At 41.7% G+C, this 13,533-nt stretch overlaps 1 protein-coding gene, 2 non-coding genes and 1 pseudogene across 3 annotated transcripts in view; all 4 read left to right on the top strand.

Annotated features, from left to right (window-relative positions):
• Nucleotides 1-13,533, top strand: part of LOC116672880 (NACHT, LRR and PYD domains-containing protein 12) — a 769,761-nt gene that overhangs the window by 50,469 nt on the left and 705,759 nt on the right. The window lies entirely within an intron of this gene.
• The window catches only part of LOC116672882 (zinc finger protein 271-like), a 643,109-nt pseudogene that overhangs the window by 14,090 nt on the left and 615,486 nt on the right, over nucleotides 1-13,533 (top strand).
• On the top strand, nucleotides 8,493-8,564 carry trnam-cau (transfer RNA methionine (anticodon CAU)). The gene has a single exon. It is a non-coding gene; the product is annotated as a tRNA-Met (tRNA).
• On the top strand, nucleotides 11,662-11,733 carry trnaa-ugc (transfer RNA alanine (anticodon UGC)). Its single transcript has one exon. It is a non-coding gene; the product is annotated as a tRNA-Ala (tRNA).

The following is a 13,533-nucleotide window of genomic DNA, read 5'->3' as shown; positions in this document are numbered from 1 at the left end:
GCGTTCAGAGATATTGCATTCACAAGAATCGGATGGACAGACATGAGGACAAAGTCACCTTGGCATTGAACCTTTGACCTCCAAAATCTCATGCGATTTCGTGTGAATGTTTTTGCAAAATTATAAGAAATTCCCTCCAGGGGGTCCTGTGTTATCACATTCACAAGAATGGGAGTTACATACGTATGTAGAGATGGTCGGACGACCCAAAAGCATAATACTTCTAGCAACAGCTGGTGCCGAGACGTAAGAATAGACAAAAAAAGAGGTGGGGGAGAGTTAATCCATGACAGAATAGAGAACTACAGACAAAAGACGTGATGGTATTTATACGAATATGTAGTAAACCTAAATATATCTATGTCTGATGTACCAAAAGTTGAGCCTAGACAATCCTTGTTAGTATAATGGACAGTATCACTCTGGCTCCCATTCTACTTTTGGAGACTCTAGGAACCACAAGTAACCCTGCATTCTGGGAGCGCAGTGCTCTGGTGGGGTAATAAGGTACTATGAGCTCTTTAACACTCTGGGCCCTGAGGCCATTTTTACAGTTTAATTTCCATCTGGATTTATTTTATAAAAAAGCTTGTAAAACATCAACCCTGTTGTCTACAGTCAAGATATGAACATCATTTTTTTAGGACAAACTGGGTTATTAGAATAGTTGGGTTGCAGTGAGGTCACTTACATGTTAAAAATGGTCGTAGGGCCTTAAAGACAACTAAATAAATAAAAAGGAACATACATCTTCCAGATATGTATTAATATCACAGACAGATGAGTAAAACCTAAGCCATTTTCCTTTCTAAAACACTTCTCATATGTCTTGGGAGTCACACTGTGAAGAAATAATCATTATAACTTATACAGTTGACAAAATACATGCATTTTTTCAAAGAAAGTCAAGACGCTTTTGCTTTCATGACATTTACTTAATGCAATAATAACATAATAATGTTATATTTATTGATATTACACCCACAGCAATGCTACACAAGCAAATATGTGTCTAAATAGTGCACCTTTTGGCTTTCCATAGAGCCTATAGGCCTTTTTGTCCCGTCTGGCTTTCCATACAAGAGGGGTGCCTTTATCTTCCATATATGGGCCTGTGTTTCTGGAAACAATGGACAGCAGAGACAGAGAGAGAGAGGGCAGAGACGAAGAAGCGAGCTAGCGGCAGAAATGAGCCAAAACGCGATGAATTATGGACATAAAGGGGACCAATCTAGGATATAACAGTGTGGATTTAAAGCCCAAAGAGGCTGAAGTTCCAGGCTCAATAGAAAATCCCCTGTAGAGGCTAGAAAGACCCGGAAAAGACCTCCGTAAACGCGAACTCGTCAGGATTTAAATTAACCGGAGGTAAGCTAATCGCTTGTATGGTTAAAAAATGATTAAACTATGAATCAGAGTGTCTCGGGTAACGAGGGTTAAAATGGTTTTGCTTACCTCAGACTCTTGCAATAGGAGAAATCGGAGCTTCTCTAGTGTCTCATTCACCAAAGAGCAGCACCACATGTGGGCGTGGCGGGCAGCATACAGTATTTGGGGGCACCGCTCTGATTTACCCGTGTAGTACGCTGCGTCGCACATTAGTGCCCTGCTACATTAATATGTTTTTTATTTGGGGTGGCCAGTGACATTTCTAGGCCTCTGTGTAGAACCGCCACTAAAGGCACATCTGCGATTTGGTATAATGTGATGTGTCATTGGTTTGCTACCAACGCTAAGGATGCTTTTCATTGTCGGCAAGATTTGGACCTTTGCGGGGAGACCCCAATGGTTTTCTAGTCCATCGCCTTAAACACTCGACCACAACAAACTAAAAAGTGGTGTTAAACCTGTGGCAGCCCGGCACTGCCAGAGCAAATGCCTCACTTATTTGGACTCGCCACATCCAGGTCGAGGACAGGATGAGTGTGCTGACATGCCCCAAGAGTGCATAACGGACCTGACCGGGAGGATCTCATGAGACACCATCCATGACAAGTCCCGGAGTCTGTTTGGGAGAGCCAAATGATTCATATTGCACCAAACAGTTGAGGCCTTGCCAAAAAACAGCCCACGCACTGGATTCACTGGTTCCCGCTCTTGCACAACTGAAATCAGAGAGCGATGATATGTTGAAACATACACTTCTTCTTGCTTAAGGTGAAAACATTAAAAAACGTCTGAATAAAAGCTTAGGTTGGTGGCAGGATAAAAGACCCAGGTAGTTTAAGATCAGAGGGTAAGGTCTTCAATATTCTGAGGTATGATCCTGTGGCTGCTGACATGTGTGTAGCTGTAAATCTGCTCCCTAAAAACAATAACAGGTCCGGCACACCTTTAAGGTAAGCTTAGGTAAGCAAGAGCAAGTGCAAAGGCTCGGCCAAACAGCAAAGCCCACCAAAAATAGTTTTGACTCATCGGCGTTCCCCTCCAAGGAAGTCTTTAGTAAAAGAAAAACCAGAGTGAGTACAGCCGTCTGCTCGAGAGCAGCCAAAAATCCTAGTCGACCCAGTCCAAACCATCACGGTAAGCCTCACTGGGTGTCCAAACTAAAATGATAAGAGGCAACTTGGTAGACTCCTTACTGATGTTTATATCTGTACTCACAATGCCCTTTTTTTTTAAACACCAGCTAATAACAAGTGTTACATGTGAAAAATCAATGTGTGAGTAATCAGGAAGCTCACATTCATTGTTGCAAGGTCTACCAAATGTTTAACTTTACAACCCGTAAGCTGTTGGAACCTTGGTTGCCACAGGTTCCCAAACCTCCCCTCAATATGTGTGTATATTAAAGAGTTTCCAGCCCCAAAAATTGAACAACAGAGCAGAGTGGAGCAGCGGAAGCGTGCTGGGCCCATAACCCAGAGGTCGATGGATCGAACCCATTCTCTGCTATTCCCTATGCTTTGTATGTTGATGTTTAACAAAGCATCTGTTGCTGCAAGTGTCTGGTGTGAAATGTCTCCACTTGCTGAAGAGTAAACTTAATGTCATGTTAAGTTTATTTAATCTATAAAAATGGAAACTACAGTGCTCATTTCCGCCGTTACACCCATAAAAACTGGAGTGTAATACAATAAATATACTACACTACAGTAAAATAGAGATTGTAAAACATGTACATTTAAAGTGATGTTGTGCTGTCTGATAGTCTGAGGTATGAAAGAGAGAGCATACCGCTTAGTTTGTGTCACAGGAGGTCTTAGTCTACCACTACGTTCTATAACCCTACCAGTCAGATTACCACAGGAGGTAATATCTTAAGCAGCTCTTTTAAAGACTACCATAATACCTGCTGGAGATGCCAGGTCCTCATACATGTAAAACATGCGCTCTATCACTGAGCTACATCCCCTTTTTTCTGAGATAGACTTAGACTTATCTTTATTAATCCTTTTGGGATGACTCCCGCAAGGATATTGAAATATCACTGAATAAAAGAAGAAACCTGGGTAAAACATGTAATGTTAATGTTGTATATGGCTTCAAAACCTGTAAATGCAACTGCAGTGGCTGGAAATCTAACCTGGGCAAAATGCTTGCACTGCTACGGTATAAATCATGGTCAAAAAGTAACACACCTGTTGCTGTTCTGCTGGACAATACAACGTTTACTGCAAATCTTGTAACACAGACTGAAAATAAATGCTAAGAAATACATTGGTGGAGACTGGTGGCTTCCAGTACCTATGAGATAACACAATATTGTCAATGAACGAAAATGGTGTATGAGTCATTGAGTCATAGTTGAGTCATTAGTTTGCTACCACCCTTAAAGAATGCCTTTCGTTGTCTCAATGTCAGAAATCTCTGAAGTAACCATAGCATCACAACTTCCATTCATGTGCTGTGTTCAACCACCTGTCACTGTATTTTCAGCATCAGTTGTGTTGTTTTTGTTTTTAAAACACCTGCCCCGTGTGAGGGTTGAACTCACGACCTTCAGATTATGAGACTGACACGCTGCCAACTGCGCCAACGACGCTATAAAATCAGCTGAAATGATTGGGAAAATTTTGGAAAAGCTTACAATTTGGTCTTCAATCTTAAAAAAAAAAATGTACGTGGAAACCTATGTACTCACACAAAAGCTAAGATTGACCCTAGATGCTTTGTCATGACCCCATGAAAAGGCCAGGACAAAAGACCGTGTGCAAAGGTTGAAGGAAACGCGAGAATACGACTACAACAAAAGAAATGATAATTCAATGATGGTGGTAGTCAGTTTAGTCAGTGGTGAGTGTGTATGCATGGATGAGTGTGAGGTATGGTGTCAGTGATTTATGCTGGACAGTGTAAAACTAACAAAGATGAGCGGGAGAGGTGCTGGACTGAGAGCACCTCTAGGGCCTGGCGGACACGGATTACATCAAGCAGCTCATGTTCATCTGCAAAAACTAGCAAGAAAACACACACAATCTCCGTGTAGGCTACTTCAAAATAAAAGCATTTCTTGTGACAGTCTTCAGTATTAAACAAATAAAGTTATGTACCTTTACATTTTAAACTAAACATTTCACAACAACATTCAGTCGGGTCCGCTATAGTCTGAAGCAGCTAGAAGCTGCTGCTCAGTGGGTGAAACATGTGGCGCATGTGTCTTCTCAATTTTGCATCAGTAAATCTCTGATCGATACCGTGGTCTATTTGAGAAAGCCGTGAACGTGCACTTATCCCAGCTAGCTACACCTGGCTCGACATAGTTCACCTGTTCATCCTGGCTCGGCAAACGTGCAACCGATTAAGCCGCGATGAGCAGGTCACACTAAGTCAAGCTGCGCTTTTTCACTTATCCTGGATATCTTTATTCTACTTTCGTGCCACAGGCCCCTGATGCTCTAGGCTACGCCCAACAGTCGGTGGCAGTAATGCAACAACACATTTGCTGGCAGTCTGAAAAACAATGTAATGATGGGGGCGGTCCCTGATATTCCCAGGTGGCATGAACGCACCAAAAGGACACCCACAGAGTCCTGGGGTGTGGTCTAATCAGCCAGATTAACTAGAAACACCTGTGTGGGTGTTCATCAACAGAAAGGAAACAGGTGTGTGTATATACCTCTAGACGGTATATTAACTCGGCTTTGAACTAGTCCACTCAGAACCGATAACAGGACTCCTAATAGCTACTGCAGAACAACCTGTTGCGATCATGCTGTTTGTCTGGTTTTGCGTTTTTGTTTCTGCTTTCACCGGCCGCTTTGTAACCGAACAATCTCCTCCGCCTCCCGGTAGCTATCAAGAAGTCCCGGTGAACAGTACCGATGTTTTAGAAGCGGCGCAGTTTGCTGTGGTTGAATTCAACAAAGCCAACACAGAAGATGTGTTTAATTACGCAATTCTGGACATTACATCGGCTAAAGTTCAGGTAACGTAAAAAAACCTTTTTTCTACTACGAAGAGGATTTAGGGCCAATGTCAAACTTATCACTTTATTTCTGAACTCATGACTTTCTTCATTTTGACATTGGCCTTTCATATTCAATGACTTGCTTTGTTTTATTATTGGTGATCACATGTCTGAGTCCTGTTACTTTAGGTTGTCCAAGGATTTAATTACTTACTGGAAATGCTCCTGGGACGTACAACGTGCAAGATCGGCAACACTGCTGCTATTAAAGGCAACGCTGCTGCTAACGACTGTGATTCCAACTCTGAACCCAAGGCAAGTGTAAGACTTCAGGTTGTGTATGAAACTGGGGGGGGGGGGGGGAGAGACACACCTTAAAGCCTAACACTGGTCTGCCCCAGTGCATCAATGTTAAAAAAGATGCACTAATTGTTTGTTATATTTCAGGAACTTGAGTGCACCTTCACAGTTTATGAAATCCCTTGGGAAGATTCACGTGTCCTTTCTCAAAAGGAATGTAAAGTCAACCACTGATTCAGACTGATGTTGTGAATAAACTTATTGAACTGGGTTTCTGTGCCAATATTTATTTAAATGGGCCACTAGGGAACCAGGGATATCATTGGCTCACGATATGCCACTTGTGAGTTGAGTCTGACATTATTCCAGTGAGTGACTAGGGAAGCTTGTCTGTGCTGTAAAGCTCAGCTTGTGTCTCACACGGCCGCTAAATGGAGACGAGACTACACCTCCACTCTGCAACCACAGTTCTAGGGACTCTGCATTGAGGAAAGCTTCTTAGAGATTAAACTACTCAGACAAGAAATATACATTTTGCTGTTGAAAGGTTAGATTTCAACTCTGCGGGATTAAAACACATAACTAAATATTCTCAATATTTAGTTAGCTGTTAATACCCCACCTGGTGGGCATGGTGTGAGTCCAAAGCATGACTGCACGCTGGAGTCTGGCTGTTGCTAACACGCCAACGGGGGCTCCCGCTACAATTGCTGGAAGGTCTTTTGTAACACTCTGCTTGTGTCAGACACATGGCTGCTAAATGGAGATATTGAAGGCGCACACATTAACAATGAAGCAACAATTACTGGCCAATTTAAGTCATTTAGTTAGCTAAGTGTTCAGAGGATGTGGGGTGGGGTGGGGGGGAAAGCAAGTCAAGAACAGGTTTTAAAGGACTTGCCACAGACAGTGAATACAGCAGTAGATATGTCTACTGTGTACAAACACATGGTAACTTTACATCTCTTGACAAAGATGCTCACAACACTTTACTTGCTATTGCGTTTCTTGCACCCATTCATGTCCTCTTGAATAAAAGAGTAAAGTTCTTTATTCCCAATATCATGTCTCAGACATTAATTCCAAATGAAAACAGTAGCTGTCAGATGTTGGATTTGAACCCACGCCTCCAGTGGAGACTGCGACCTGAACGCAGCGCCTTGGACCGCTCGGCCATCCTGTCTGATCCTACAGATGTTCAGTAGGACCTGTCTCAAAAATTATAATATAGTAAATTAAACATGTCATGATATAGTAGGTTCTCAGTCATCCATGTCATAGTTGACAAGGGAAGGTTTCTCAACTGTCAGTCCAAATATATGGAGACATGGAAGAAAGTCACCAGGGTGGAAATGTGCTTGACAATGGCAATACATTGCACGGGATGTGAAGGCAATGTGCAATACAGGCTAAATCCTATGGTGGGAATCAAGATCCACCAATGTTTCTGTCCACAATGTCCACCTGAATCCAGAAATGCAGCCAGCTGCGTTGGCCAGTTAAATGTGGTAGGCGAGAATTCTACCTATTCTGAACCACCAATGCTTGACTGGGTCTAAGTTGCACCACTGAAAACAATCAGTCTGCATGGCCACATTATGTTTTCACAAGTGTTAGCAAAAATGTAATTTATCCATCTTCCAACAAACACGGATCACAGCCTCTTGGGCTGCCTAGTGCACCAACAACCAAAATAGAGCTAACATGCATGATTGATATCTAGAGATTAACGAGATCAATGAGTAAAAGAAGAGACCTGTGTGAAATAAGTAATGTTAATGTTGTATATGGCTTCAAAAAGTGGCGCTATACCTGTTTGCAGTGTTTATAACCTATTCAATTGGATTATTAATACCAGACACGGGCAGAGTGCTAACCCGTAGTTTACTGCCTACTACCCTAATGTGTGCCCATTACAGGGGTATCACATTGATCAGTCTTCCTGGTAAAGTCTACTCCAAGGTGGTGGAAAGCCTCTACCAAGTTGCCTATTATGATTTTAGTTAAAGTTAAACAATTGGTACCACCAAGTTATCACATCAGTTGCATTCCAGCTATGTAATGTTGGCAAATGGCAGTGGTGGGATTTGAACCCACGCCTCCATAGAGACAGGAGCCTTAAGCTAGCGCCTCAGACCACTTCGCCACACTACCTGCAAGTACTAGTCCCCCACATTGTAACAAACAGTATGCTTGGTAATATTATTGGAACAAAACTTTCGCAAGGAAAAAGCCAATACTTTATTGAAAAATGCAAATATTTTATTAAAAAAAATTATCACATTTTGTCATTTTTCTCTGGCATTGTTGGTTTTGGAATATTGTAACCAGCATTAAATGAGTGATTTTGTCTTGAGTTGTCACATCTTCTTTTGCATATTCACTGTAAAGACCCATTACCCCTCCAACTATTGTTCCAGAGACGATAGGATATACAGTTTTAGATTGCAAGGTAACTGTCCAAGACCAAAGACTTTACTGAAATATGTCAAGTGATCAAAACAGTTTGTCAAAATGGGAAAAGTCATGTTTTTAATTAGAAATTCCAGCACAGTTGTTCATTTGCCATTCAAAAACAAAAGTACAATCATGAAACACATACTACTTAGATACTGCAGCCATCCTGATCACAGCCACGGGGGGGTCTGCATGTGCTTTCTTACCAGGAAGTTTCTGGAGGTCCGAATGGCATCTTTGAAGGTGGCCAGGGTGAGACACTGATTTGCAAAGTCACATGCTGGTATCTGTTTCTTTGTCCACGTTGGAGCGGTTGGAATCTTGGTTGCCACCTTCCCTCACAATGTGAATCACAGATTTTCCAGCCTGTGGGTCTGTGCAGCTGAGCAGAGTGGCGCAGCGGAAGCGTGCTGGGCCCATAACCCAGAGGTCGATGGATCGAAACCATCCTCTGCTAGTTCCTATGCTTTGTATCACCACTAAGTCTATTTCTTGTCTGATGTTTGACAAAGCATCAGTTTCTGAAATGAAATGTTTCCACCTAAATACTGGAGCATAAAACAATGAATATACTGCATTCCAAGTACATACAAACTGTAAAACATTTGCATTTAAAGTGCTTGTTGTGCTGTCTGATAGTCTGAGGTATAAAAGAGAGAGCATACCGCTTAGTTTGTGTCCCAGGAGGTCTTAGTCTACCACTACGTTCTATAACCCTACCAGTCAGATTACCACAGGAGGTAATATCTTTTGCACCTCTTTTAAAGACTCTACCATAATACCTGCTGGAGATGCCAGGTCCTCATACATGTAAAGCATGCACTCTACCACTGAGCTACATCCCCTAAAGATATTCAGTTTTTTTTTATGTTTTCTGAGATAGACTTAGACTTATCTTTATTAATCCTTTTGGGATGACTCCCACAAGGAAATTGAAATATCACTGAATAAAGGAAGAAACCTGGGTAAAACATGTAATGTTAATGTTGTATATGGCTTCCAAACCTGTAAATGCAACTGCAGTGGCTGGAAATCTAACCTATCAAAACAACGTTTAGATAGATAGATAGATAATGTTTATTGATCCCAAGAAAAATGGGAAATTTCGGTGTTGCAGCAGCAAAATCAGTCACAAAGTACACTAAAGTTTACTGCAAATCTTGTAACGCTGACTGAAAATAAATGCTAAGAAATACATTGGTGGCGACTGGTTGCTTCCAGTACCTATGAGATGATACAATATTGTTCATGAAGGCACATCGGCAATTTGAAAACCCTAATAGTCCATCACCTTAACCACTTGGCCACGATAACATGTAAAGCTGTGCTATACCTGTTCGGACAAATGTTCATAACCTATTCAATTGGATTAGTAATACCAAACAATGCAAATCACAGTGCACTGCCTGTGTCTGTGGATCCTCGTGGAGGCAGCTTGACTGATTGATATGCTCCCTTAATTGAACCATAACAGAGATCTAATGTTTTATCAAACCAGGTTGGGTGAGTTACCTTTCTGGTTACTTCATGACAAATAAAGCAAGTAACATCACTTAAGGAAAGCTACTGCGATGGCTGGGAATCAAACCCAGGTCAACTGCTTGGAAGGAAGCTATGCTCACCACTATACCACCATCACTTGATATAGGAAAGTCCACAATAATTTGATGTGTCAATGCTTTACTACCACCATTATGGGATGCCTTTCGTTGTCTGAAGGATTTGGACCTTCGAGGGGATACCTCAATGGATTTCTAGTCCATCGCCTTAAACACTCCACCACAACAACCCAAAAAGTGCTGCTATATCTGCACAAATGTTCATACCCTATTCAACTTAGAAAACATTTCAGCATTGTTAAACGAGTAATGGAGAATATCCCTTTTAAACATTTCTTTATGGGGGACATCCTGGACTTCAGAGGTCGGCAAAACTACCCCATCAAGTAGCACTTGCTGCATACACAACTCAAGTCAGGGCTTGTGTTTGGGTAGTTCTGGTGCCAGATGAATTCATTTTACTAGTGTTGGGAAGAATTGTAAAATAGACTGTCTCTGCATTTGTTCAGAGATATGTCTGATGATGAACTCACTACCAAGACAACCCCAAAGAGAAGCACTTATGAACACAATAATCATCAGTGTCTCCATTTGAGATGATCTGAATGTGATTACAATGACATCCAATGACTTTATTGATTGCGGGGGGGAAAAAGTACATAAGGACTTTGGGGAATGACTCGTGAATGACTCAAAGTGGAGAGTTTTAATTTAACTCTTAAAGGTGATGACGGTGATGAAGGTGATGACGGTGTATTTCCGTTTTGTACAACCCCAGGATTTAAAAAACAGAAATATTTTTTCACCAAATTCCCAGCCAATCACAGTCAGTACTTGTCTCACGAAACAAAAAACGTGTCAATGTCCAAATTAAATCATTCATTCAGCAGAATTGAAATTTTAACTTACCCCCGCTGTTTGGAATTGCTTCCTTGTTTTTTGGGGGATTTCAGAGTGGAATCAGCGAGCCCTCAGTGGTTTCTGACCCTTTGTCTCTCAAAGATGTTTGGCAAGGTTTAGAGGCAGGTGATCATCAGATCCCTGGATGTTCTGTCATCAGTTACCCGACGAGTCCCGATCTGATCCCTCCTTGAAATCCTGCCAACAACGCCAAGTTTGTTGTGGAAGTTTCTGTTCAGCGAGGGAGGAATTTGAGCGGCAGAAGAGACCTTGATGAAACAAAATAAACCTCAGCTGTAAATGCAACTGTGGTGACTGGAAATCAAACCTGGGCAAAATGCTTGCACTGCTACGATAGAAATCATAGTTGATAGTTGCCTTTCTGCTGCTTTCTGCTCTGTTGATAAACTTTCTAATTGGTTAGTAGTAGTTACAAGACACGGGTAAAGTGCAAATCGTAGTGCCCTGCCTGTGTCTGTGGATCCTCGTGGAGGCAGCTTGATTGATTGATATGCTCCCTTATTTTCACCATAACAGAGATCTAATATTTTATCAAATCGAGTTGGGCTAGTAACCTTTCTGGTTACGTTTTCACAAATAAAGCAAGTAACCACACAATGAAAATCACTGCGATCCATCGACCTGTGGGTTATGGGCCCAGCACGCTCCCGCTGCGCCACTCTGCTCTGTTATTTGTTATATGTTCTAGCATGACCAGGCTCTTTACCCTGTCTCTCTTAGTTACGCTGTAATAGTTTTAGACTGCCGGGGGACTTCCTTTGACACACTGAGCTCCTCTCTCCTTTATCTTTCTGTTTGTGTGCATCCATGTCCCAGTCAAACCCCTGAATGGGAATATTGTCAAGCGATGGAAGGAGCACAACTCCTGGACATGAACAACACGTCTCAAGGCGCAGCAGGAGGTGGAAGAAAGTCTGTGTGACTTGATAGATAAAGGAGTAATATTCGAAAGCGTAAATTCCTTTCAAAACTACATGTTTTGAAACCATATACAACAGAAATATTACATGTTTTACCCAGGGTTCTTCTTTTATTCAATGATCTCAGAAAAAGTAAAAAACTTATAGGCATATGGGGGATGTAGCTCAGTGGTAGAGCACATGCTTTGCATGTATGAGGCCCTGGGTTCAATCCCCGGCATCTCCAACTATTGTTATTTTCCAGTCTATCAAAGAGCTGCAGAAGCTCTTATTCATCCAAGCAGTTGACCGATGTTAGAGTCTCAACCATTGCAGTAGCTTCCTTTTAGTGATGTTAGTTTTTAACTATGATTTATACCATAGCAGTGCAAGCATTTTGCCATGGTTTGATTTCCAGCCACCACCAGGTTTTGAAGCAATATACAACATTAACATTACATATTGTACCCAGGTTTCTTCTCTCATTCAGTGATCTCACAAAAAAGTCAAAAAAATCTGAAAATCTTCAGGGGCTGTAGCTCAGTGATAGAGCACATTTTGAGTCTCAACGCCCAGATGTGTTACAAGATTTTCAGTGAACATTGTCAAGTGATGATGGTATAGTAGTGAGCATAGTTGCCTTCCAAGCAGTTGATCTGGGTTTGATTTCCAGCCATCACAGTAGTTTTCATTGTGTGGTTACTTGCTTTATTTGTCAAGATTAGCCAGAAAGGTTACTCGCCCAACCGGATTTGATGAAATTTAGATCTCTGTTATGGCACAACTAAGGGAACATATCAATGTTACAAGCTGCCTCCACGAGGATCCTCAGACACAGGCAGGGAACAACGATTTGCACTTTGCCCGTGTCTGGTAACTACTACTAACCAATTGATAAGTTTATGAACAGAGAAGAAAGCAGCAGAAAGGCAACAGTTGTGTTACTTTTTGACTATGATTTAAATCGTAGCAGTGCATGCATTTTGCCCAGGTTTGATTTCCAGCCACTGCAGTTGCATTTACAGGTTTTGAATCCATAAACAACATTACCATTACATGTTTTACCCAGGTTTCTTGTTTTATTCCGTAATATTTCAATTTCTTTGCGATGAGTCATCCCTAAAGGATTAATAAAGATAAGTCTAAGTCTATCTCGGAAAAAAGTAAAAACTGAAAATCTTCAGGGGATGTAGCTCAGTGGTAGAGCTCATGCTTTACATGTATGAGGACCTGGTATCTCCAGCAGGTATCATGGTAGAGTCTTTAAAAGAGCTGCAACAGATATTACCTCACTACATGCCATTAATGGTTTATCATTTAGCAGGTGTAGACATTTCATTTCAGACAGATGTAGCGGCAGATGTTTTTTTGAACAGCAACAGTCTGGACATAGACTTAATGCTGATACAGATCACAGCAATTAACAGAGTGTGATTTCAATCTACCGACCTCTGGGTTATGGGCCCAGCACTCTTCCGCTGCGCCACTCTGCTCTGCTGACCCAAAGGCCCAAACAGCATGCTCCACCCGTCAACCAAACATCATATTACACAGTATTTAAAGCACCTCAAAGCAAATTGTTAAACACCAGCTCCTCTTTATATTCCAGCCCAGACTGCAAGAGAGGCAGGAACTCTGGTACTCTCTGACCAAGGGGAGTAAGACCACCAGCGTGCCAGTTGTTAGCATGTCTGCTGCAATTGTTAATCCACCACCACCACCTCTGCAGACCCAGGCCACACCTCTAACTCAAGATTCTGATGGTTGCTTGGCCCGGGAACACATTGCTTGTGATGTGGATGAGGTGCTGTGGCCGGACCGCAACAGAAGAGAGGATGCAGCATAGTAGTTTTATTTTATTTATTCATTTTTTTACTGTAACTGTGTACAGTGAATTCTTCTGTTGTTTTGTACGTAGTGTATGTGCAACTTTGTGTTGGTTGGGAATGGGCTGTACACTGTGTAAATTGTTTTTGTGGGACAAGTATATTTGTTACTGTGTATTTGTGTGTTCTGAGCATAAAAACAATATTCTCAAATATTTTAC

This window comes from Etheostoma spectabile, chromosome 23, assembly GCF_008692095.1.
Source record: "Etheostoma spectabile isolate EspeVRDwgs_2016 chromosome 23, UIUC_Espe_1.0, whole genome shotgun sequence".
NCBI lineage: Eukaryota > Metazoa > Chordata > Actinopteri > Perciformes > Percidae > Etheostoma > Etheostoma spectabile.
Note: the sequence above shows the minus strand (reverse complement) of the source record. Positions and strands in the feature narration are given on the sequence as shown.